The 27,116-nt window shown below is 40.4% G+C and overlaps 1 protein-coding gene and 1 long non-coding RNA gene across 5 annotated transcripts in view; both read right to left on the bottom strand.

Moving 5' to 3' along the window:
• Positions 1-11,330, bottom strand: part of PIK3C2A (phosphatidylinositol-4-phosphate 3-kinase catalytic subunit type 2 alpha) — a 49,986-nt gene extending 38,656 nt beyond the window's left edge. Inside the window, exon 1 of one of the 4 annotated variants that reach the window (XM_079307897.1) lies at positions 11,135-11,330. The gene's annotated coding sequence lies outside the window, so the exon portion shown is untranslated. Of the gene's footprint in view, positions 1-3,313; positions 3,386-4,336; positions 4,358-11,134 lie in introns of those variants that run through there. The other 3 variants (XM_079307900.1, XM_079307899.1, XM_079307898.1) reach the window with 3 other exon arrangements.
• A 3,597-nt stretch (positions 11,331-14,927) lies between these two features.
• LOC306803865 lies at positions 14,928-25,821 on the bottom strand. The gene is made up of 3 exons (XR_013774731.1): positions 25,632-25,821; positions 18,024-18,184; positions 14,928-15,747 (listed from the first exon to the last, which is right to left on the bottom strand). It is a non-coding gene; the product is annotated as an uncharacterized lncRNA (long non-coding RNA).
• Positions 25,822-27,116: the final 1,295 nt, after the last annotated feature.

Raw genomic sequence — 27,116 nt, 5'->3', positions numbered from 1 at the left:
GAAACACATCATAGCAAAGGAAATGAAACATTAGCAACAAATCATATGTGGACAAGGACTAAGTCACACACCACCAGCTGGCAAAGTTGCACATGTCCTTCAGAAACTGAGGATGCAAAATTTTGAAGAGGACAATTCTTGGTTTTTTGGTGGGGAAGAGAGCGTCAAAGAAGTCGCACAAATAAATTCATGGTCTTTGAGTTTTGCAAGACCCATTTATTTTTCTTACTCTCCTTACTGGTAGCTAGCAAGCACTCGGTTTCTTTTTTCAGCACTAGATCCAAGACACAAAAAAGCCACCTTCAGGTATGTAGCAGTTTGAGCAACTGCACAGGTGCAATCTTGGGAGTAGAAGTTGTTCTAAAGACTATACAAATAGAGCATTGATAAAGCACATCATCAAGAGGACTTCCACCCTGCTTCACTAGATTACAAAACCAGACCTTTCGAACTGCTATACTATGATTATAATGGTCATAATGACACTGAAGGACCTCTCTTCCTTTGGAAAAGATTGTACTTTACCCTCTTAACAAGAAAAATAATGCTCGTGAAATGATATTTCTTGGACAAGCAAAATAAGCTATTTAAGTACAGCTGCTCATTGACTAATCTCTTTAACAACTCTTTACAGGAAGTGTCATTCACTACTAGGTAAAGGAAGAAACTCCAAAAGGTCACTTTTGCTTAAGGCCACTACCAAGAAAATGGCATTTAACACTTTGCCAATTCCAGTCTTATGTTTAGGACTATGATACAACTCTTCCCACATTCACCACAATATCTATGCAGGCTCTTTATTAAAATAATCCTGCAAGAGATTACCACAAGAACTGTGTTATTTTTCAGCATTACTTCTACATTATTCTGCAGCTTTTTGCACAAAGCCAGGTCAGAGCTGAGCCCAGGAGATGTCTTCCAGCAATAACTAGTATGCACATCAAGCAGCAAGATAAAAATCAGGAATAATGAGTTTCTGCTAGGAGGGTTACATAATCAGCAATCCTCATTAAAACACAGTTTCACTGAACCAGATGAGCTTATAGATGCAAATCATTCTGAGTTTAAGTCATGCACCAATCCACAAATTAAGAATTCTCTGCAGCAAATAAGGCAGATAACTCAAAATTCTTTAAGTTCTCTTTCAATTCATACCCATTAGAAGGGTTTGGATTTCAGACTGGGGTTTTTTTTTTGCCCTTCTTGAATCAAACCAGTGAGATGTGCTTCAAACAAAGTGACTGTATTTCTCTGGACTCCCCACACACAGAGCAAGATTCTTAACAGATTTACAACAGATTCTTTACATTCTTTAAGTCTGGCCAAGCTTTTGTTTTATCTACTTCATTTCAATGGCTTATAGTGCAAAGGACAGACATCTTTATAAGAGGTTCTATACATTTCAGCTCAGTCTGAAGACAAATCCAAGTGAAACACTTCACAAAGCAAAATTAAATCAGAAATGATGTTACAGTTACCAATACAAGATTTAAACAAAAGAGGGTGTCTTCAGAAAGACTGAAACTGTGCCAGACTAACAAAATTATAAAACCCTCAAAACCACACAACTCAAGTCCGGGGCATAAAGCCTCAAGGAGGAGCAGCTTTGGAAGTTACAGGTATGAATCAATCCACAGGATAATGATGTGAATATTCAACACAAAGTCTACAGAAAAAACAAACAGACACCAGATCCTTTTCTGTACAGTATACGAAGTTACAGAGTTTGACACCCACTAAAGCCATAAATACTGCCATTAGAAAGAAGTATTGTCCTATCTGCTTCCCATCTCCAGAGCTCAGTGTGAAACACAGCCAGGAAATAAATTTAAAAACCCCAAAACTATTTTGCTGGGCTCCTTTATAGACAATGCACGTCTCTGGTCCCATTCATGGCACAAATGTGGCCTTCAACTATTTACTACGCTCCTGTTAGCAGGACAAATATAGTAAAATTTCTCCTGTCCTGAAGATCTACAGAATATTTTGTAGATGGTCTAAGCCTACCAGCCACAGAAAATATCCTAATGAGAAGTCTGGTATACTTGACACCACCTTCTCAGACTGTCTAGAAAGCTAAGCTGGCTTTAATCTCTTCATTAACTTACAGCTGGTTAAAACTGCCATGTCAGATACAAGAACACCCTGACTTATGAGTCCTCTCAAGAATTCCTATTTGGCTTTTCCAAGAAGCAGCAGCCTGAGGTAAGTGCAGTTTGCAGCAGGGCTTTTACCTGAACTTAATTTAAAAAAAATAAAATAGAATCATACTTTCCAAGACTATTCAGAACTGCTTGCGCTACAATTTACAAGATAATCAATCCCTTCAAATGTTGCTTGATAATTGGGTGATTTTTTTTCTTAAGGAGATGACAAAAAATTATATGGTTTTCAAAGTATTTATATATAACAACAGCCAGTTAAAAAAAAAAAAAAAAAAAAAAAAAAAAAAAAAGCTGAAAAAAAAAAAAAAAAGCCTTATTTTTCTTCTGAAACCAGCGACCTTGATCTTGGTATCACCAAGTCCCTGTTCCACAGTCACAACTGCAGATAAACACACATTCCTCAGCTGTCAGGAACACTGTACACAGCTACCACAGCACCTTCATTCACAACATCTAGAGAACCCCAGTCTCTCAATAACTGCTTGTTTATTTCACAATTTCACATCACAGTGCTGTATTTCAGTACAGCACACTTGCACTGACAAATCCAGTCACTTCCAGCATTCAATACAGAGGGCTGTTGTTAGTGGTTATCTGAAAAATTGAATTTATTCCCTGCAAGACAGCCTCAACAGCATATATACACATAATATGATTGCTGCATTTAAGTCCTGTCCTTGGGAAACTTCTAGAGTCAGTGTATAAATTTCTGTAAAATTTTATAAGCAGACTGCAGGTTTTCCCAAACAGTTAAAAAAAACTGATACAAAAAAAATTGATAAAATTGCAATAGTTTTGGTGAAACTTGATCCTGCATGCCAGTTCTAAGAAGCAAATTCATATAATACATCAGAATAAAAGCTCCCTAGGCATAAGCATGATTAAATACTGTTGGACCTTCTTTTAAATGCAAACCATCAGTTAACTTTTTCACATAAGTTTAGCTTCACTTTGAACCTCTCACTTTGCAGCCATCTAAGTTCAAAGGCAGAGAGTGAGCAGAATTTAAACTTCTCCAACATTTACAAAGAGAAGGGCAAATTCCATTAGGATCATCTATCAGCAGGGAACTCAAACACTCAGAAAAATAAGTTGCAATTCAAATCCTGGAATCCTGAACCATTACTGACCAAGCTATGGGAACTCACCAGACGTTTGCCACAACTGGAGGTCATTGAAGACCCAGAAGTGATCCTTACAGAGCTAGGACTGCTCTCATCTGAACTGCTGCACACTATTTTAAGTAACAGTAATAATCAGTTTTCAGCTGTCAATCTGTTCACCTTCAAGAGCGCTCCTCTTGCCAAGCACTCAAAGAACGTGAGAAACATTTCGTTTATTTTTAAAGGAAAGCCAGAAGCATCTGAAGAGATTATAACAGAAATTCACAAGTGATAAAACAATCCCCTACACTACTTAGTCACTACACTGCATTGTCCCCTAATTTTGATATTAAACAGACACATTCTTATTTAGGTGAAGTCACCACATTTTCACCATTCTAGCAGAACTTGTTTCCTATAAAAGTGTGTCTAAAACCTCAACCACACAGCCCTGACCAAGGGTAATGTCCCTTGCAGTCAGACTTTACTAACTTGAAGCAGTATTTCTTTTCTCAACCAGCTGTGATCAGAAAGAAGCCTGCAGACCTCTTTGGCCCAGTCTAGCAGAGTTTCTGCAAGAGCACCATTTCCTTGGTAACAATTTTACATGAATGTGTTAGAGCCTGAAGTTAACTTGATCCCTCAAGTACCTGTGTAGTGTTATATAATTTTGAGTATTGCACATCATTCATTATTTCAGAGAAGTAAAATAGTCTTTAAAAAAAAAAAAAAAAAACAGCAAGAAAACTTACTAATTATCAAGAAACTAAAGGATGCCTGACCATCTCCTTCAGATCAAAACCTCTATATGGAATGGAAATTAATTTTAAACCAGATTTTCACTTAGAGAGGCTTAACAAAAAAATCCCCAATAGTTAGACATGGAAATACATAAAATGGAACCAGAATTTTCTTTCCCAATTAGGAATTTATAGTTTTCTGGAAAGAAAACTTTGGGGAACCAATATAGGACATTACATCTCTATCAGGACAAAGATTCCCAAAATCTAAATTAGCTTCGAATCTTAATGTGCAAGGGATGACTTCATCAGACATAAATCGTTTTACCTTAAGCAGAGGTAATCTCACCATCTGCTCATGTGCATGTTAACATTCTTCTCTATTTCAGATGAGTTGCACAGCTTTCTTTTCAAAAACACCCAAGGCTTGTAATATCCTATTAATAATTTCTTCTACGCAAGCACAGAACATATTACTTGGTAATTTCTTTACAAGAAGTACTTTATAGCTATCAGAAATCAGTGCACATGAATTCCCTGGAGTCCAAGCACTAAATACAGAAGCAATGATAACAAGTCAGGCCATTTCCTGCATTCCTTATAAAGTAAGACCCTGGCATACAGCAGCCAGTGCTTCCTCAAAACAAGTGCAATTTTCAAAGTAACTTTGAGTTCTTTTGCAGTTAAAGAAAACAAAAATAAAAATACTTGAAGCATTTGCTACATTGAATCATAGCTAACTTACAAATTAACAAATCTTGCCTGCATACCAGAGACAGTAGCAGTTTTACAGGAAACCAGGGAAAACTTAGCAAAATATGACAGCAGTAATATACTGTGGAAAATACTAATCATCAGCAAAGGAATCCATAGCCAGACATTTGCCACAGCAGGAAAACTCCTTAGCAAAGAAAAGAAAGAAAAAAAGCCCCAAGAACTTTGATGTTCAGAAGCCCTCCCTGCCAGATGCATTCACATTGCTACAAACAGAGAAAATACTGAGCATATACTCATGACATGACTTCTGGAAGTAAGGCTGCTGTTCTTTTTAAATAATGTCAGGTTTAAACTGCAGGTTTTCTCAATAACAAACAGTTCTGAAATCAGTGTTAAAGCTATACAGTTCTATCAAGCTATCTTTCCACCAAAAACTAAGTAGCTTCTTTAATCCAGTCATTTTAGCAAAATTAGCAGGTGTCTCCTCACAAATGAGATGAGCACAGTTAACCAGAAAATTGAATCAATTTTGTTTCAGCTCATATCTACAGAACCTTCAAAGACAATTTCACTAGTTCAAATACTGATACAATTTTTAATTGGGCACAAACCCTGAACCAAAACTCATTCCATTTGTTTTGCTCAAATCATTCAGATTATAGATACCTAAACAGGAACCGCATCCCTTAACTTTGATTTTGAAATTTCATTTACGCCTAAAAAGTACAATTTCATCACAAAACCTTTGATCTTGAGGGCTAGGCAAGAACAGGAAGTCTCAGTCTTTAAGGTCTTTCAACATCAGCAACAAATCCCTTGAAAAATTCAACCTCAGCTGTTTCAGTGCTTATAAAAATGTATGAACTGTTGAAATCAATTTTCACCCAGGACTGTGCTGAGGATCATTGGTAGATATGGCACACTGTGTAGCTGCTGTTAAATTTGAATCTTCAGGTTTTGATCAATGCTTCAAGACAGACAAAGCATGGATGCATCTGTCATGATGTTCCAGCCAGATCCCAGTGAGGGCAGCTACAGATACCTACAAATCATGTGCTTCCCACAGCCACACTCTTCTTCTGCAATGGTTTGCACCACTGGTCAGTGCAACCCTTCCATCATGTAATAGATGTGGATACATGCAGAGTTGTTACAGCAGGTTTGCAAGCTTACTCAGCACATTTCTGTTATTATACTCCTCCCCTCAAATTTTGAACCTAGCTACCAGTCCATTTAGGTCTGTTATGAGATGGGGATGATAAAGATAATTGAATTCCATGTAAGTTTTATAAAAACAAACACCCTGACCCTGCTAAGAACAGTGGGTGTCACAGCTAGAAGAAAACTGTAGCATGAGCTCATATAACTGGACACTGCAGAATTATCACCAAGATAAACTTTATAAATGAGTGAATGATGGCAAGAAGTCCTTAAAGCCAATGAGCAGAACACACAAATCAACAGGAAGACTGGCATCAGTTTCATCAGCTGTAGAACTACTCACCAAACTTTGCATCCTTGTACTTCTCCCTATCCCGTTCTCAGCTCTCTAACAGTATCCTCCTATTCTGCTCCTGCCCAGTATTTTCTGGATGCAGGCACCAGAAAAGAGCAAGAATGAAACTGATGGCATCCCAGGCTCTTTCATTCCAATGCACTTGGCCAAGACAGTTTTTTCCATGCCTTACAGCCAAGCTTATTACCCGCATTGTTTGACAAAGGCTAGGAATTCTAGTTCTGTTGCAATGTTTCTCCTTGCAGAATAACGCTTTCAATTTCACTCCTCCTGTCTTAAAAGTTTGCTTTTAAAAAACTTTGTACTGGTTCCCTTGCTCCACAGACCCCTCTTAAGTTGTGCTTTTCTCCACGTCACCCTGACGTACACAATCCCTCCACCAATCCTGCTTTTCAGAGGCTACTTGAAAACACTCATGCAATACAAACTTTCATACAGAATCAACATTAGCTGCTGGCTCAAGGGGAGGCTTTTTCCTATTCTTTAAGTGAGGTCATTATCCCAAATATTTTGATTCCCCAGCTGAATAATTGGTGCTGTAATTCCTGACTTGGAAAGTGATTTTATTCTGGAATATCGCTTTCCCAGAACGATTAAGACTGGAAGGGACCTTAGTTATTCATGCAGTGTGGGGCCTGACCCCAGTAGAACATGACAAATTACCTGGAACATGTAACTAAACTAGTACTTCCATTAATTCCAATCCCAGTGCTACTAAACAGAAGACAGACAACATTTTAAACTACATATCCAATTTTATCCAAACCATAGAAAGTGTCTAGTGTAGGTGGAACAGAGAAAGAGGAAAGAAACATCTGCGCTGTCTGTTTTAATTACCACAACAGAGGTGTTCAAACACCTTCCATATAGTTCTATAATATTCTGCAGCACAGACAGAGAACCCTGTTAAAATCCCAATTTTTCCTAAATTACGTGCCTGAAGTAAGCCCTGCAGACATCCTCCTAATGTGGCAAAACATTGAAAACACAGCAAAATGCAGGAGGCTCTTGAGGCAAGGTGCAGAGGCTGTTAACACAGAGATGAAAACAAACCTCCCCCACAGAGATCCTATTTTACTCCCTGTGCAGCAGTGCACAACACACACCTTCAACAAATCATCATCAAAAACATTCATGGAGAGGAAACACTGACACCTCAGCTCTGCCCCTGACTTAACTCTGTATCACTATATTAGTATCACCCTGCCAGCCTAACCTAATGCAATTCTGCTGCAGTAGCCAAATTATTTCCACCACTTGCTTCAGCAGCTGAGTTTCCCCTCAGGCAGGAAACTTGCACAGTTTCATTTATAACCAGCAGATACAGTCACACACCTCATATTCATAGGAGATTGAGCAGAATTGCTGATTACTAATTGACAGAACAAATGCAGGGTTCACGTGTACCTTCATGCTTTATCCATTAGAAATTACTAAATGCTTACTACATATATTGATTCAACTATTATGAGGTTTGTTTGGGTTTGTTTCTTTCAAAGTACTCAGAGAACTGAACAGGGTGACTACACTCAGACCAAAGGTTCTTCTCATCCTTATCTTGTCTCTAAAGGTGGCTTTGGAAATGTAAATAGGAAAAAGCTAAACCAACACACACTTCCTCAAAATACCCTCCTAGTCTCCACTAATTTGGCACTCAAGTGCTTCCTGAATCCTGAGGCAACTTCTCTAAGGTTAAGACTCTTGATGGACTTCTTCTGGAATTCATTCAGAAGGATGCTGAACTCAGATAAACTTCCAGCTCTCACCTTATAACAGCACTGTCACCTTGCTCTGCTCCTCTGCTGTGACTACAGCCCAAGCAGAAGATGGATCAGGCACTGATGACCTGTTCTCATCAGTCCCCTACAAACATCAACTACAACACTGAAGCCTTCAACCTCAATCATTTCCTCAGGGACACGATGCACTGACCAACCTCCAGATCTGAACCAGTGGCATTCCCTGAGCACAAACACCACAAGGTCCTCACACGCTACACACTGCAAGTTGTGGTTGGGTTTTTGTAAGTGATGTTTTGCTTGTAACTTTGTTTGGAAATTACAAGTTACATGAAACATGCAGACATACCTTCTCCCTCTTGCTTCCATTTCTTCCCTCTGGAGTGACCATCACTTGGACAGCTTTATCTAAGGAAATACTCTCAAGCTGCATTTCTACAAAGGTATAGATTGAAGCAATACTTCTCATAACTTTTTTTTAATGTAAGCTTTGATTAAAGCATTTAATTCTAAACTTTTTATAGCTTAAGTGAGGTTTATCATTACTGGCACGCTATGGAACATTTCTGCTTTCCCTTCCCTGTCCATTCTGGAAACAACTTCATCATTCTTCTCACAAACTTACATCACACCAGTTCCTCACCTACAAAGGGGTTGGATGATGCTGCATTAGATGACTGATTTTATTGACCACCATTGATAAAAAGACTGAACCTTGGTTCTCGTAATTAATTACACATCCACATCTTCTACTTAAAATAGACCAATATGTTTACACAGTTACACATCCATAAAGCAAACAACTTAATTTGTGTAATACTTTCAAGCTTGTTGTATTATCCTAAAAACAAACACCAAATAATTTCTGTACTGACTGCAGACACTATAAGGCAATACTTCTAAAAAAAACAAAACAAAACAAAACAAAAAAAAAAAAAAGGAATTTTCAAAGCTCCCATAAGGCAGCATTAAGATTGTTCAAGAGTTTAAAAGACAAACAACATGCAATCCTGCTCTAATAGAATTCAACTCTCATTTTTCTAAATAACTTCATACCGTCTGGTTTTGGTCCCACATCAAAGCCTAAGACAACAACATCAACAAAACAAAATCTCCAAAACATCACCTCAGCATTTTTATTTCTTAAAAACATTTTAATCCAAGTGTCTCCAGCTAGGCAGCTGGAGACAACAGCAACACTGAGTAAGATATATCACTAATTTCAGTTTAGTTTGAGAAGAAACAATGGAACACAAAATCAGAAACTGTTTTTTTTTTTTTTTTTTACTTGGCATTTTTAAATGCATAATTTTCCATTTAAGGCATTCAATTTTCTTTAGTACACAGAGAGCTACTCAAATTGGATAAAGGTAACTAAATTATCAATTTCAATACAATGATTATATGTCCTGATGAACCTTTATGTTTGAGTTTGCAGGGATGACAGCAATAACCCACAGGAAAGAGCAATCTCAAGTACATAAATCAGGATTACTACTGCACTGTAATGAAGACAAATCTATTTTATTAAATCAATTGCAATTTTAAATATTTCCTGAAATTTTCTTTCTATTTTTCATCAACAAGCATCCCTAAGAGACATAAAAGAATACTCAAATACAGCACACCATTTAAGAAGATGAGACTCTAAATAACCCATTACTTGTCCAGTTTGTGGTCCCCTCCCCAAAAGGTCACTCAATTTCAAGTATTTGTCATTTCTGCCTGTGTTCTCTCCCTCTGCCTTTATCTTCTATGTAACTGTCTTTCACTGTCCCTTACTCTTTACTAGTTTTGCTTCAACTTACTTTTACGAAAAAACAAACACAACCCCAAAAAACAAACAGAACTTGGTGGGAATTATAATCCCCTTCTCCCCCTTCCACAAACGTGCTAAGTGAGGCCAATTTAAGCAACTTCTCTTCCTCTCAGATGCATAAAATTTTTTACAGGCCCACTCTCAGTGTGGGGGGAATGAAGCACACAACTGCTTTCAAAGCCAACAAAGACATATAAAAAAAATACTTTTGTCTGTCTGATTTCATTTCCCCTGCCCCATTTCTGCTTCCCCTTTGGATTCTTCATAAATCATCCATCACTACCACTCATGAACACAGCTTATATTCAAAGCAAGTATTGCACAACATCTTGTACAAACACCAGACATTTTTTTCTTAAATTTTCAGTTCCCTTTGGGAAGAAATCTGCATTAAACACGCAGTGTTATCAGTTAAAACCTCTGTATCTCTCCCCTACCCCAAATCAGTTTAACTGTGCTATTTTCCAAGCTTATATTAAGTAATACAATGAGTAGAAAGACCACCAAAGTCTTCTTCCAAACGCTTTTCTTTTGACTACATCTTGCTACCACATCCTTCCCCCAACAACAGCATAGCTGAAGTGGGAGGTTACTTGTGCTAACAAAGGTGCAGGAATACCTTTTTTATTGTGTTGTTACAGAAAAATAAACTAGACCGAGCCACGAACAGCAAGGCAGTCACGAACTTCCATGTATCTCTAGAAATACCGGCAAAGCTCCCGGAGGAAACAGCAGAGCTGTTTAGGGATCAGTTTTGTAAACACCCAACTTCTCTGGAACCACAGCAACGCACCAACCCGGCGAGCGAACCCACTCCGAAGCCACCACGGGGATGAACAAAAAGGAAACGTAAACCTGCTGGGTCTCCGCAGCCACCGCCAAGGTGCCCCCGCGGCCGGGCACCTCCCGAGCTCCCCGCTCCGTGCCGGTGACAGCTCCCGGCCACGGCGGAGACTTCCCCCCGGCTCCAAGCAGCGCCTCCGGCACCTGCGGAGCGCGGGCAGCAGCTCCGCGCGGCTCCGCGCCCGGCGCTCCGGACACGCAGCTGCCGCCCGGGAGCGCTTCCCGCAGGCAGCGCCGCCGCCCGCCTCGGCTCGGCTCGGCTCGGCGAGCCCGCACGGCTGCGGGAGCGGGACGGGCCGTGCGGGCAGCACCGCGGCTCCGGGACCGCGCCGAGGCCGCGCCGGCAGCGGCAGCGCCCGGAGGCCGAGGGTCGCGGCGACCCCCGGGAGGGGCGGGCGAAGCGGGGAGCGGAGCGAGCGGCCCCGGCAGGGCGCGGCTGGCGCGGCGCGGGGCCAGCAGCTCGCCGCGACCCCCGGGGCTCCCCGCGCCTACCTCGGCCATTTCCCCTCGTCCCTGCTGCTCCCGGCGGGAGCGCTCCAGGCTGCGGGCAGCTCCCCCCGCTCGGCCGCGCTGCGCTCACTTCCGCCCGGCCGCTCGGGGCGGGGCGGGGCGGGGCGGGGCGGGGCGGGCGCTGCGCCGGGCCCGGCCCCGGGGCCGCCTCACCTGAGCCGCGCCGCCGCCGCCGCCGCCCCCGCCGCGCCCCCGGCCCGGCACCGAGCCCGTCCCGCCGGGCCGCCGGGGGGGCCGCGGGCCGGGGCGCTGGGGTGACTCTCCGTCATTTCCTCCCCTTATCGCCCGATCTTCCCAGGAATGCTCGGCATGACCGGGAACTTGCCCAGCGCTCCAGAAATGTCCGGCGGGGGGGCTGGAGCCGGCGGCGGACACAATGGGCTTCCTCAGGCCGGCGGCGGGGGAAGGGCCGGGGCCGGGCAGCGGCGCTGGAGGAGCGCGGAGCCCCAGCGCATGGGGATGAACGCCACCACCGCGGCCCCCCGCACCCGCTGGGTCGCAACAACAGCTTCCACTACACGGAATTGTGCTTCACTAACTTAAGAAACCACGTGGCCGGCAAGGGCAGATCCCTGTTGTCAACTCCAGCCTTCCTGACATACCGACACGTTTCGGAAAGACTAAATATTTTGGTTTGACCTTCACAATAGCTTCAAAAGAACGAAATGCTTTGGGTATGCCCAGAAGTATTACATGTGGGATTTCATACAAAGTTTAGACAATGGGCCTTTCACAAGATCAAATTAAAAGTTGTTATGGACATTTAAATGTACAAGTATTATTTTTAATGTAGATGTAAAAGAATTCCAGAGAGAATAACTTTGTGTTCCATCCACTCAGTGATTACTTAATATAAGCGAAGAATTCACTTTATGCCTATTGGTACTTTATTCTGCACTTTTAGCATACTGAAATTTGGAAAAATACAAAACAATGAAGCATAGAAGACGCATGAAAAGAAGACACATCAATTTAGAAACTAATGTAAACGAATTACCAAAAAATCAGTCAGGAATACATTGCTGGCAGTCACATTTTTATTGTGGCTATATATAGCCTTCATCATTTTAGCATCTAAACATTTTCTGTGGGATAGATCTTGACTTGACACCATTAAGGTCAATGAAAGCCCTTGCAGGTGACTCCAACATGAGCAAAATGAGGACTTGGAAGACTGACACATAATGTGTTCCTGGAGAATCATCACAGACATGACTTTAATTACATAGATTAAAAAAATTACCAGAGTTCTTACTACCCTTGTGATCTAAGCCATCAGGAATTTTTCACGCTGACAGTTATTAGGGGTAGAAATCAATCCTTTCTAATGCCATTCCAGTTTTGACAATCAATTAGCAAATTCTGCTCCAATTTTGAACAGAGTGGAGCATCAGTAGAAGAAATTACTCAAAAAAGAAAGCTCAAGGTTCCTTTCCAGACAGTCTGTCCAAATACACCTTGTTTCCAGATTGCATTTTAGGCTTTTTGTCCTGGCAGTTGTCTCCTGGCCACCTCCCCTGCTGGGCTCCTGTGGTGATCCTGGCCAGGAGAGTGCTGTACTTGGAGCAATTAGTGACCCATGTAAATGACTCTTTACAGAGACACAGTGTCTTTCTGACAGGGATCCTGCTGCCAACCAGTTCCACGTGTTTGTGCTTTCCCCTTCAGGTACAGGTCACATCAAACTGTTCCCAACTGCACCTATGACTCACTGGCCATAGGGTTTAGTCCTGGGATAATCATTTGTTGATGTTTCATCCCTCGCTCAGTAAAGGAGCATTAACCTGCTTAGTCTGAACAAAAGGCAATTGCCACACCCAACAGTTTCAACAAGATCATGTTGGAATGAGATATCTTTAAGGCCCCTTCCAACCCAAGCCATTCTATGATTCCATGATTCCATGATCATAGCTCTTTGATTGACCAATCTCCATCATGTTATTACATAATCTGTGACAGGAGATCAAATATGAATCTTACTAGTTGAGATAGGAAAGATGGATTCTCTGGATTAGTGAAGAATTTTAAACTATTATCAAGCCTGCCTATCAATGTCACTTTAACTGTAAGAACTGTCTGTGTCTTTACTTGGAAATTATTTCCTTCCTGACAAAATTTTTTGTTATTCCATATTTAAAAAATAATAATTTAAGCCCATCCCTTTTAGCACTGTCATTTTTAAAAGGTATTCTGAAGGTACTTCATGTTAAATAGGTACTGATTTCATATTATCACACTGAATACAAACTGAGTGTGCCATTCCTGTGTTTTCACAGAGTGACAGAATCATAAGGTTGGAACATACTTCCAAGATCACTGAGGCCAACCTTTGACTGAAATCACACTGTCAACTAGACCATGGCATTCAGTGCCATGCCCAGTCATTTCTTTAACACCTCCAGGGATGGTGATTCCACCACTCCCTAGGCACTCTGTTCCAGTGCTTGACAACACTTTCAGTGAATAAATTATTCCTGATGTCCAGCCTGAACCTCCCCTGGCACAACTTGAGGTATTTCCTCTTGTCCTGTCCTGAGAGAAGAGACCCACCCTCACCTGGCTACAAGCTCCTTTCAGCACTATAGAGAGCAATAAGATCTCCCCTGAGCCTCCTTTTCTCCAGGTTAAACAACCCCTCCTTCAGCTGTTTCTCAGACTTTGTTGTCCTTCTCTGGACTAGCTGCAGCGGCTCAATGTCTCTCCTGGATTCAGGGGCTCTGAACTGGACACAGGATTCAAGGTGCCATCTCACCAGTGTGGGCTCCAGGGGGACAATCACTGCCCTAGTCCTGCTGGCCACACTATTTGTGATGCAGGCAGCATTTGCACTGAAGAGCAACTCCAACACAAGTACTTTTGCTTCTGCTTTCATTGTTTCTCAGCTACATCCACATTATCCAAGTACCAATTATCAGGTGCACTCTGGAAGTGGTACCAGCCAGTTTTAGATACAGCATTTGTATGTCAGATGCCACGTGGCCTCTCCACAGCCAAAGACTACTGGTTGGCCTTGGAAGCTCAGCTTCCAGACAAAGTGACACTGCTCCCTAGAGAGCTGAGTCAAGAAGGGAACAATGGCATAGCCTGCAGACTTGCTTAGGAATGGATGATGACAAGTTACCCATTCCCACATGCAGAAATGATGCCAGCTTTAAAGTATTTCTCACACAGGAAGTTATTAATTAAAGCAATACACAAGGTGTGTGCCTCAGCAGCCTCACTGTTTGTTCCTGTGTGTCTTGTCTGTGCTGCACAGACCAAATGCCACAGTTGCTCTGACAGTTTTTGGGAGATAAAATGATGATAAAAAACTCTATTTTCACTTAATAAAACTATATGTTGTAAAACCCCCCACAATTTATTAAATAACATTCTAATGAAAATTTAAATTGCATACCAAAGACAGAATCAATGAAAGAATTTGGTCAAATATTTGTAGAGAGTAAGTGCTGTACTCACTATGCTGATAGTCAAACATCCCAAAAGAACTGACATACAGCATATGAAAAGACCAAATCTGCTTGTGTAACTAATAATATTGACACTGGTATTAAAGGGATATATGACAAACTGTCACTGGTAGATGCTTTTTTAAACAATATCCAGGATACAAGGAAGCTTCAAGTATATCTAGATCAAAAGGACATGTAACAAAGCTTAACAAATGTGTTGTGGTGACTATAACACGTGGGAAGTAAAAAAAAAAAAAACAAAACCAAAACACACAAATCCCAAAAAACCAAACATTCCCCATCAAAACAACAACAACAAAAAAAAAATAGAATAAGTAAAAGCAAAATTTCCTTCATTTTCTTCTCAGCAGAAAAAGCATGTATATGCCTCCCAAATTTAACAGGTGAATGCCTTGAGCTACTGGAACTGCTGCTTGCCTTTAACTAACTGGAAGGAACAAACTTGATGCCTATTGTTAGAGTATCCTTTTTGTAAATGACTAATTGTTAGTAGGAGCACAGGGATTGTTAAAGGACAAATGTGCTTCCTGTGACAATAGGAAGACAGAGCATATCCTACCAAGGACAAAAACCTCTTCACAGAATCGAAGCCATGTACCAGAACATGGTAACAAACCCACACCCACTTTGTGCAGTGTGGAAATTCCCGGGCTTTCATTCACTGGGGTGTGAACTGCAACACAAAGCTTGGATTTGAAAGCAGACTAACTCAGACTATGCAGGAAATGAAAATCATGCAACTACATCTACAACTCCAGTATGAGGCTGCTCTTAGAATAGCTGCTAGATTCAGTGATGTTTGAATTAAAGATAAAACAACTTTTATCTTGTTATATTTGTTTTTCTCTTCTTATATTTTCTTCAAGAAATCATGTTAAATATACTGAGAAACTAAGCCTAAACAGAGTAAACACTAAAAAATCTACCAATCCTCAGCTAATCAATACACTGATAGCCTCAGGGTAACCTCTATATAAAGGCAACAAGTTTCAAAAGCTAATTTTGGAACAACTGGTAATTTGTATCAAAATTGCAGCCAGAGCTTTTTTAGTATCTATAAAACCTTTTTTTTTTTTTTTTTTCCTCTGAAAACCAGCAGAGGGAGACAGGTTCTGTTTTACTCTGCAAGAAAACAGAAGATTGTATTACTTCAAAAATGACACCTTCTGAAAATTCACTGTAATTTCTTAGCTTAGGCTTGCAATGCCTTTTCTTGGTCATTTTGAACTCTGTTATTAATATTCACTTTTCTTTTTTTTCTTTTGTGTTAATCCAAGCTTAAAAGAACAGCATGTTCATATTAATACTTCACCATGGATTTCTCTCAGGGAGAAAGGGGATATCAGTGTCAGTAATGACTGAAAGGAAAATTAGGCTGTGGTTTTGTTTTTGTTGTTTCACTGTCATGCAACAGCTTGCATGTGTTTGCAGCACGTCTAAAGTCTGCATATGGCTCTCAAAATCTAAACAATAATCTCAGCTGGCTTCACATATGAGTTACATATTTAAGGACTAAATATAAGAAGAAAGTTCTGTTCTAAAGTAAAAACCACAAAAAGAACTCCTGGTGGTTTCAAGTGTAAGTAAAATGTTCTCTTGGGTTAATTTCTTAGGACTCAGGTCTTGCTTCAGGAAATGGGAATTTAGGCAGTACAAGCCAAAATATTACTACAGATCTTGGTACAGAAAGTTAGGCATGTCTCATAATGTTTAGGCAATAATCTCTACAGAATGACATAACAGGGCATACATTTGACATTAACAAAATATTTTTCATATTTCCCCATAGTTTTGCAGGTAAGTTATGTCAAGAAGCTACATGAACATGGACCAGAAGAGAAATAATCTTACACATCTCACTACTTGTTTCACTGTAAATAGTTTGTTATAATCTATTTTTTTTTTTCATAAACTCTCTTTTTCAGATGGCTTATTTGCACAGAGTAGAAACTATAAGATGCTTTTTGGATAGAATGTGTTCTAAGCAACATGCATGACTACTATAATTTTAAATAAATCTTAAACAAAATGAAGTTTCTGAATATTCCTAAAATAGAGTGGAAGCAGAAGAGCTAGAAAATGCATGCAGAAAGTGTGTCAGTGCTGCAGTGTACTCAGGAGGGACCGTGGGATAGTTTTTAGTCTGTAGGGTGCTGTGCTAAGGGCTATTACTGTAAGAATGGTGCCAGAAAAACCTGTGTGGGAAACTGTGGGCAACAGGATGCACACCTGGAAATAGCAATCATTCCTGGGGCAAAGATAATTGAGGTAATTGGGAAGCCTGCTAGTGTTTAAAATCCCAATCACAACCAGTCATGCTTAATCAGACATCCAAAGGCAGAGGATGATAAAACTACATATTGAGTACTCACTTGAATTATCTCATATCTCATATCAAACAAACCAACAGCACTACCAGTAGGAGTCCTAAACAGGAGAGAGACTTACACAGGCTAAGAAAGGGGTTTAAGGTCTTCTCCCAGCTGCCCATATTCCTGTAGCTCCATGAAAGATCCAAGCCCTTCTCAACAAAATCTGGTTTCTCCTTTCAGGTACGAGCTAATTGCATGAAGCTTTTTGAAGCTACCCTATGTTCTTCAGTAACAAAACTTCACAGTTCTTTAAGCATTTCTAGCCCATGGCAATATACTACTACTAAAAAAGCATTGAACAATTCCTTATGTCATGTTTTTACTTGTAGTCATACAGTATAGATTTGTAAAAAGGAATTATCCTATCAAGCACATGCACTGAGGTGTTCTCATATACCTGTCCAAGTCTAAATCTCTCATGGCTCTGGCCCTTAATCCTTGTATTTTGGTATAAAATTTTTGTAGTTTTCATAGGGGAAGTTAAGTACATAACGTGTTCCTCATTTGTAAAATCAGTTTTCAGGTTAAGGGTCAATGATACAAATTCTGGAAGCAGCAGAATTATTTTTAAATGCCTTAAATCCTTGCCAATATTCTTTAGTTGGTAAATAGGCATCTTCTACTTAGGGATGACAGTTATGTAACAGTAGAGCACTGGCACATTATTCAAAGGGATTTATTGCTTTCTTTTGCTGGTTGCATTCATGAGTAGAAAGACACCCATGCTTGAGGGACTAAACTGGAGGGAGCTTTAATGAAAATTCTCTTTGAGTTTGGTGTAAAACTTTTCAGATAGCATTGCTGTGGTTAGCCCTCAAAAAAAAAAAAAAAAAAAGGGAACCAACAACATCAGAGGCCAACAACATTAATCCGTGTCACAACTCACTGTACAACTTACCACAGAGTTTGTGTGTGTGGGAGAGAAAAAAAGCATTGTGTGGTCATGTGTGCACAGCTCACTGAGAAACTTCAAGGGTGGGGGGAACAGCAGATGGACTTACCACACACTTCTGGCCTTTTACAAACCCCATCTTTGTGGATATATCATCCAACAGAACAATTCCACCAAACATAGCAGGAGCTCCATCTGAACTGAGCTGGTACACCCAAATGTGGCTGTGCAGACCCTCCTGATCTTCAGAGAAATCACCCCTCAGATCACCTTCTTGGGCTCCACAGTCATCCTCCTGCAATGAAGCAGTCACACATCAGGCCATGGAGCAATACAGCTCTTGTCCTAAGAGCACGGGCAGTACTCAAGCATTTGGAAATATTAAGTGTTAAGCCTTAAATAGTAATGGCCCTTTGCTTGAGATATATACTGAAGAGTAGCTGAAGGATGTGGAAGACGATATGGATAAGGAAATGACACCACAGTATTGGCTGATTCTGCTATGATTCCAAACCTTCAAACAAAAACCTTCAAACTTCAAGCTGAAAGAGAGTAGGTTTAGATTAGGTATTAGGAAAAAAGTCTTTACTGTGAGGGAGGTGAGGCACTGGTGCAGGCTTGCAGAGAAGCTGTGGATGTTCCATCCCTGGAAATACTTAAGGCCAGGTGGGATAGAGCTCTGAGCAGCCTGGAAGGTGTCCCTGCCCATGGCAGGGGGCTGGAATTAGATGGAGTTAGATGATCTTTAAGGTGCATTCCAATCCAAACCATCCTATGATAGCTAGAATTAGATTCTATGATACCTAGAATTGCCACAGTGAAGTAAGCATTTAAGATTATGTGTATGGGTGGTGAAAGTATAGAGAGGTCTAACAACTCTTAGAAACCTCTAAATCAAATCAGTTTTAGCTACCTTGTTTTAACTAAATTTCAGGCCTTTCAGAAAAAAAATATTAAATTGTATATATATCACCTGCAAATGTTACTTCTACTAGAATACTGCATAGTCTTTTGGGAGAGCAGAAAATTATTATCCAAGTCAGGAATCACATCATCAAGCATGATGTTGGTTTTGTATTTAAATCAATTGAAGTTATGCTATTTTTTCACTAAAGAATAGCATAAAAAGAACAAAATTATCTTTGCCATATTCCACCAAAACCAGTGGATGGATCCTCTTGCAGTGTTCTGGCATCTCCAAAGGTACTTGGCTGAATACTTAACTCATGGAAGTTACATATTAAAATACCACACTGATGAAAAGTTACATCTTCCAGCTATTTATTCATTCTCTGTTAGCAAGGGCATCCTGTTCTCATTAGTCTCACATCATTAGAAACTAGTCCAACTCCTGGTCATTAGGTTATGATATAAAATGCCCACCTCCCATTTAATATTAAAAACCCTTAAAAATCCACAAGGTTTAAGTCAGAAAAGCAGATTTTTTCTAAAACCTGGTAGTATTTGTGAGATTTAAAACCTCAATAAAGATTAACTACATTTTCCTGAAGCAGCAGAGAATACACTGATCATCCCCATCCCTGACCTCTCTCTTAGGTTGAGAGATACTTAAGAGATAAGGACAGACAGAAATATACTTTTTTCAAACCTGAGAATATATGAAACATTCCTAGCCTTTTAGAGATTTCCCTGGATATTTCTGAAGATGCACACAACTTTCACTAAAGGGGGAAAGTACAGACTAGAAACAGATAGGGTTGGTTTTGTTTTGTTTTTAATAAATTGATTGCTATCAGAAATCCTACAATTTGGAATAATCAGGCTAAAAATCCTATTCTCAATTACACCACTTCTACATCCTTATTTTTCTCACATCAGTTTCATGAGCTCTGCAGCCACTGTGCAGTTTTCTAAGGAAAAGGACAGATAGCCTGACAGCTGTAGAGGGCTTACACTGACAGCATTTAAAGAATCCTTCTTTAATCTGATTGTGGTGGAAATTAAGCTTTACTCATGTTCTGTTTGCACTGGAATTAACAGGGTTGATCTCAAGGATGACTAAAACATCCCTGGGAGGGAGGAAGGGAAGGGAGGGAGGAAGGGAGGAAGGGAGGAAGGGAGGGAAGGGAGGAAGGGAGGAAGGGAGGAAGGAAGGGAAGGAAGGAAGGAAGGAAGGAAGGGAAGGAAGGAAGGAGGAAGGAGGAAGGAAGGAAGGAGGAAGGAAGGAGGAGGAAGGAAGGAAGGAAGGAAGGAAGGGAAGGAAGGAAGGGAAGGACAGGAAGGAAGGAGGAAGGAAGGAAGAAGGAAGGAAGGAAGGAATGAAGGAAGAAGGAAGGAGGAAGGAAGGAAGGAGGAAGGAAGGAAGGAAGGAAGGAAGGGTAAGGAAGGAAGGAAGGAAGGAAGGAAAGGAAGGAAGGAAGGAAGGAAGGAAGGAAGGAAGGAAGGAAGGAAGGAAGGAAGGAAGGAAGGAAGGAAGGAAGGAAGGAAGGAAGGAAGGAAGGAAGGAAGGAAGGAAGGAAGGAAGGAAGGAAGGAAGGAAGGAAGGAAGGAAGGAAGGAAGGAAGGATCAGTTTCTGTGACAGTGTTATCACAATACAGTTTGTTGAGATTTCATCCAACCCCTAAATAAAGGGGATTTCCAGCAAGCCTTAGAGTATTTTCAGCCACTAAAAATCAGGCCACATGGTAGGATGTGGTTAAGACCAGAACTGGAGTATCCAGCTTACCACAGGCTCTACCATAATTATGAGATTATTTCCAGAACATACCTTTTAACATTAAGTTACTTTAGAAATACTAATAATGTTTTAGTTTCTTTTCAGATATCAAAATTCAGAGAATTCACTAACCTTTTGGAGTAAGTGAATAGCATTCTTCCACTGCTGCCCTTTTTTCCCTTTCTCAAATAAGCAGATAGTTTAAGGAAACTCAAATAAGCCTGATAGATTATGTCACCATCTACAGTTTCAGTGACCCAGCCCAAGGTGTTTAGGGTGAAAACAGACTAAGACCCTGGAAACCACAAATTTAAATTAAAGAACAGATACTGTGTTATGATGTCAGCTAAGTGCACACATGGAGATTAGAGAGGACTAATAGAGCATGACTGGCACCTTTGCAAACACAGGACTTTAAAGATAAATACACTGCCTACCTAATGGCAAAAGGCAGACAGATGTGATGACAGAGGTAAAGCTTGTATTGAAAGCTTTTTTTTTTTTTTTTTTTTTTACCCCATGTTTAAACTGGATATCTGTCTGTGATCATTAAGCACTGGAAATGAATGTTTTGGGCTGTTCTAGTAAAGCAGGATTTGAAAGAATCTGACACCAATATATTCACTTGCTTTGAAAACTCTGAAATCATTCAATAACTGCACTGCTGTCTACTACTCTCCAATAGTGGTACAAAAATCAGAATATTTTGATGCAAGGCATCAGTTCTTGCCCCAGTTTTGAGTCCTATGGAGGGACCCAGTGCCTGTAGTCGTTCATGTGAAGGGGGTTTTGCCTTTGACCAAATAATAAACCTTAAGACTCTGAATATCTAAGAAAAATTTGTGCAGTCATTTCAGTGGGTAAAATTCCTTAAAATCTCAGAAAATGGTATCAGTTTAAAAACAACATGGGAGGAGTATTTGTCTCCATCTGTGCAAGTAAAGCAATCCATTCAACATGGAGACCACATAATTTGTTGGGTAGGCTGGGGAAGGATGACTCTTCAGGAGGACTTGCAGGGTGTCCCTGTGCTCCTTTGGACAAGAAGTTTAGGGAAGAGGCTTAGATGGAGAGATGAAAAGGGACTGCTGTTCAGTTCAAAGGAACTTTCAGTTCCCTTGTAGTACAACTGAGCCTGCCCTATTTCTAAAATGCAATTATACACCTGCAGTCTGAGGCTCATAGAGTCTGATAACACTTTTACAACAAGGAACAATTGCAGAGCACTTCCAGATAGCCTGATAAAAGCTTTTACCTCATATATTACAGTTTTATTGGAGAAGGAAATAAAATATGGAAGGATATGGGAATGAGGCCAGGAGATAACATCAGCAAAGAAAATAAGGTCCAGAAGAGTTGTTGTTGTCCTGATTGATTTTATAACTCAGTCTGTCCCTCAGACATTTCCATCTCCACTACATTCCACAACAGTAAACACTGCAGCAATTGCAGCAAATACCATAAAGAAAGGCAGCATTAGCTACCTTTAACCCAGTGTCAACACCAGAGAAGAAGGCAGCAAGTAACTAACCAGGTCCAGGAAGTTCTTAGGTTCACAGGGCAGTTTTCCAATTTCCAAGTTGTTCCAACAGGCTTGAAATTTTACTGTTTTTTTATTTCCACTGTGTGCTCCACAATCTGGAAGAACTTCTCTGCTTCACAATCTATTGAACTCTTGGCTTAATATTTCTTTATTTCACAGAATAAGTATGAACACAAACCAACATAAAATATTTCATATTAAGACTGCCTTTAAGAAAGAGTCTCTGAATAATTATAATGTGATGGGCATTTAGTTGCACAATAGATTTGATGCTGGGATTCCAAAATTATTTCTAAGGTATTACTTTTCCTTTCGTATAGTATTTCATTCCTGTTCCTGCAAAAACATAATCTTGAGAGTATTAGTTGCAGGATAATGTGGCAGTCTTGGTTTTTCTTCCTCCACAAAGTTTTCTGTTCCCTTTGTTTTAAACTGTCATTTCCCTGCCTCCCCTCCACTGATCCATAGCATGAGTTGATAAGGTCAACTACATAACTTTTCATCCAAATTAGATACATTCAGTAAAATAACTAGTTAAGATACAAAAGTGAGTGTTTATATAGAGTCAATCTGTTGAAATAAAATTCAAGCTATGCAACAAAATGTTATCCTGATCTGAGATACTCCAGGACACGTAATTTCTTTTGAAAGAGCTTGCATTATGATTTATTTCCATTCCTCTGCAACAGGGGAGAAGCCAGTGTTTCCAGTTTCTAGACACACAGCTGTGCAGAGGCAAGAACATTACAAACAATGCTCTTTCAAATATTTTCACCCAACCTTATTTTGATGTATGCTTTAGGATGTGAGGGAAAATATTGGCAATGCTGCATTAAACATATATGAATTAACAAAGAATAAAGATCAGTGGTTGATAAAGTACAAAGGGTGACAGAAGCACAGTGAAACAACTTTTAATCTGCTTTTATGTTCAACTAAGGTTTATGTAGGTCAATGCAAACCTTGCAAATTCCCCTCTGGCACATCGTTTGCAGAAACCTCTATTTAAAATTTCATCAAAGAAAGGAAAAGTTGGGATGATGTCCCTTTCTGTAACAAAGTCTCTGCTCACCACAGATTATTTACACATCTTGCTCATAATACTACTTCTGAAGAGAAAGTGTTTCATCTCTGAGATAGACAAAATGTTTCCTGATGGACAGGGTCCAAAACAACACAGGATAGAGCAGAGTTTGCAACCATATCCTCCTATTCTTGTAACATTCAAATTTCCTCAGCAAGTTTTTCAGGAATACGATAATGCTAGGGTCCAACAGGGACATCAACAATACTTATTACTAAATACTGCTCTTTTTTCTCAGTGTGAGAAACAAAACCACACCCAGTCTATAACTCATTGTTCCAATGAGCACATGGATATATTTTGGGTGTTTTGTTTTCGGTTTCCAAAACTGTCAATATTGCCAGCACTGGTCTACAGATGTCCACAAACATGCATGTTTCATTTCAGCACAATGGGATGAAACACTGGACAAAAGGGTGCATCACACTGGGGAGAGTCTGGAAGGGCTGGGGAAATGGCTTCCAGACCAAAATACTCTGGGTACCCTCTGACTCAAAGATTCAGTCAGCACATTCCCCATGGAAGCACAGCAGGGAAAAATGACTCGGACTGGGAGGGGACAGGGGAGTGAGAGCCACTTCTCCTCAAACAGCTCTGTGGGGCAGAAAGGCCATGAATCCTGGTTCCTCCATTTTCTTATTTTACTGAGGGTGCACATTTAAAAACCTAAAAGGAAAGGCAGACTTTTGGCTTGTACAATTTATGACAGCACAAGGCAATAGCAGCTTTCATCCACAGTCCTTAAAGAGTAGAACTGTACCATCCACAACACACATAGGAAAGGGAAAAGTGTGCTCTGAACTTTAATCTCATAAAGATACATCAGATTCTACTTCATCTTTCCCCACACAACAGTTAATAAGCTTATACTTTAACTTTGATTTGCAATCCAGCCCAAAAGGGGAGACAACTCTTCACAGAGCAGAAGAGTGTTGAGAAATTGCAGCATGCAATACCAAGGAAAGACAGGCACCAATCTTCAGCATGAATCTGCCACAGGATTTCATTGCTTTTTTCTTGTTATGAAAAATAGTTACCATTTCTCTTTACTTCCAGCATGCCACCCTTCAAGGGAATAGACCTGCATGTCATACTTACCATGCAGATGTACAATGGATTTATGGTGCAATGTAATAATTCCTTTCATTACATTCTTTTATTTTCCTAGCAATTCCATTATTCCTAGCATTTGCTATTTTGATCTCATTGCTGACATATCATTTACTGTTTCACCACTCAGGTACTGAATATCATGAGATACTCTGTAGATATCTCAACCAAAATGTTTTTTTCCATGTTGTTCCTCTAAGTAATTCCTTAATCCTAAACCATCAGCAAACTTTCTCACATCATTTTGTACCCCCATTTGGGAATTTTATGATAACACTGAAGTACAGAGGCCAGGTATGAATTCCTAGGAAATCCCACTGCTGAATCCCCCTGCCATTAGTCCAAGATTTATAAAAAATAATAGTAAATAAACATCCCCAAACCCCTAAACATCACAAGAATAAGCCCCCCATGCTGACTTCCCCTTTTTACCCACCAATAACTGGGTGATAAAAATGTGCACATAGTGATATGACAGACAAGATAATATAATTTTAAAATGATTATATCATTCTCCTTTAATAAGACCTTCATATGATTTCTTGTTGCATGCAAGATTTGTGTGATATACATGCACTGTATGTCTGTTACCATAAGCCTTTTTGTTCTACTTCTAAAAAATATTTCCATTACTGGAAATGAGAAGCCAAAAAGTTGCTGTGATGCACTTCCTGCTGCAACCACAACAGTGCTCTACCTTTTACTTCCCATTTTTCTTTCTGTTTTACAGTTATGTCATTTTCAATGCACCCTCTCTTTAGTTAAAAGTTACCTCCTCCTTACACAAGGTATCATTCCTCTTCTGCCTTCTTTTTGTGACTTTTCCATGTGGCTTCAAGCCTGAGATTATCCTTGTGTCCTGCACCAGTATTAATACTTTTCTATGCCTTCAGAATAGCTCTCCTTCAACTTCATTCTTTATTTCTAAATGTATTATGGGTCTAACTCAGATCCATAATATATTTAGACCACAACATAGATAGGTCTCAGTTCTAAATTCTTTGGAGGGAACATCATGCCTGTTTCTCTGAACACATTTCCTCCTGTGTTTTTAAAGCAGGAGGGAATTTTCAGGCACTATTTGCTCTGGCAAAGGCAGATTTGGCCATCACCAATCACCTCCCCTATTTTCCATGTGCCTTAGCATAGTTTAAGAATAACCATTGTCAGAGGGGTCATTGATACAGCCCCAGAAAGCTGGAGATGCACCTACCCAGAGGTTTTCCACCCTTTAGTGAAAGGAGTTTGCAACCTGACATAAAATAACTACATAAGAATTTGGAGAGATAAAAATAAGCAGCACAACCAACTAGGATATGGTACTTACCAGCTCATGATTGAGAGAGGGTCAAAACAACCCTGAAGCAGTCAAAGCTATGATGGAAATCTCCACTCCAGGCATCAGCCTTGACAACAGCATGGGGCCTATGAGAAGAAAAAGGAAATTAGCATCTTTCAGGTGTTGCCTATTTGTTTCTAAAGCTACAAAATAATAGAATAGAAATTCCAGGCTCTTTAGGTACTGAAATGTGCTCTAAGATCTCTGTGGAGCCTTCACTTTTCCAGACAGAACAATCCCAGCCATTTTAGAGGGGACAGCTAGCTGGAAAACAGTTGCAGCAGCTTCAGGAAAACCAACTCACAGGTGCCCTGATCCTCACTGCACCCACCCTCTGCCCAGACATGCTGCCCTGGCCATGAACATGTGTGCACCACATCAACCCTTTGCACATCTGCACTGCAGTGCCCATGTGTGCTTGTTGAAAATGACATAAGTTTTCTAGTTAATTTTTAATTAATTGTTTTAATAAGTCATAATCAGTATTTTAATTATGAGCAGTGTGCTAGTCTTAAATCACTTTTAGCCAGCACATAACCTTGATATGCTTCATTGAACAAGGTCTGGGAGAGAATGAAGGATTGATGAAATTGGATGGAATCACAGAATCACAAAATAAGCTGAGTTGGAAGGGACCTGCAAGGATGCAGGAGCACAGCACCATCCCCAGCAGTCACACCGTGTGCCTTGAGCATTGTCCAAATGCTTCTTGAACTCTGCCAGGCTCAGAGCTGTGACCAGAACATAATTTATAGACAACACAGATGTTTTGTAGAATCAGAGCATAAAGAAAAAGCTAACAAAGACTCAGTATATATGTGTTGGAAAGTCCCTAATGGAAGAAAAGGATACTAAAAAGGCTAAAAATATGGATTAATTAGCATGAACAGCAAGAAATCAATACCCAGTAGAGGACAGAATACTAATGAAGGATATGTCCTGCTGAACACAGGGCACAGCAGTCCCATTCTCCTGTCCTCACCCACTTGGACACAGCAGGGGGCTGTGTCACAAGCCTTGCTAAAGTCACAGTAAATGGCTGTCACTGCTCTTCCCTCGCCCCATGAGGACACTCTCCTCCTCCAGGCAAGGCTCATGTTGGTCCCATCACAGCTTGTCCTCAAAGATGATGTGCTGGTGCCTCCAAGCCACCTCCTGGCAGCTGTCTGAGAAGGGCAGGTTCTCCCTGGACATTTGTGGGAAGGCTCCTGTGCTCAGGTGCTGCCTCTGGTTCTTCCTACAAAGCAGGAACATGTGAACAGGAGGCCAGAAAAGCAGAGAGAAGCTTTGTTCTTCATAGAAGCAGAGAGTGAGGGCACACTTGGCCTGTGTGGCCTCCCACATCTGTGCACAAATTAGAAAAGAACACTAAGTCACCACAAAACTCTGTTTGTAAAGTGAGCTGTAGAGTAGGAAAACAAATTTCTGATCTGCAGCAGTATTTCTGTGAGAGAAAGGGAAAGCTCCAAGTCG

This window comes from Erithacus rubecula (genome assembly GCF_903797595.1).
Source record: "Erithacus rubecula genome assembly, chromosome: 6".
Lineage (NCBI taxonomy): Eukaryota > Metazoa > Chordata > Aves > Passeriformes > Muscicapidae > Erithacus > Erithacus rubecula.
This window is presented reverse-complemented; position numbering and strand designations above follow the sequence as displayed.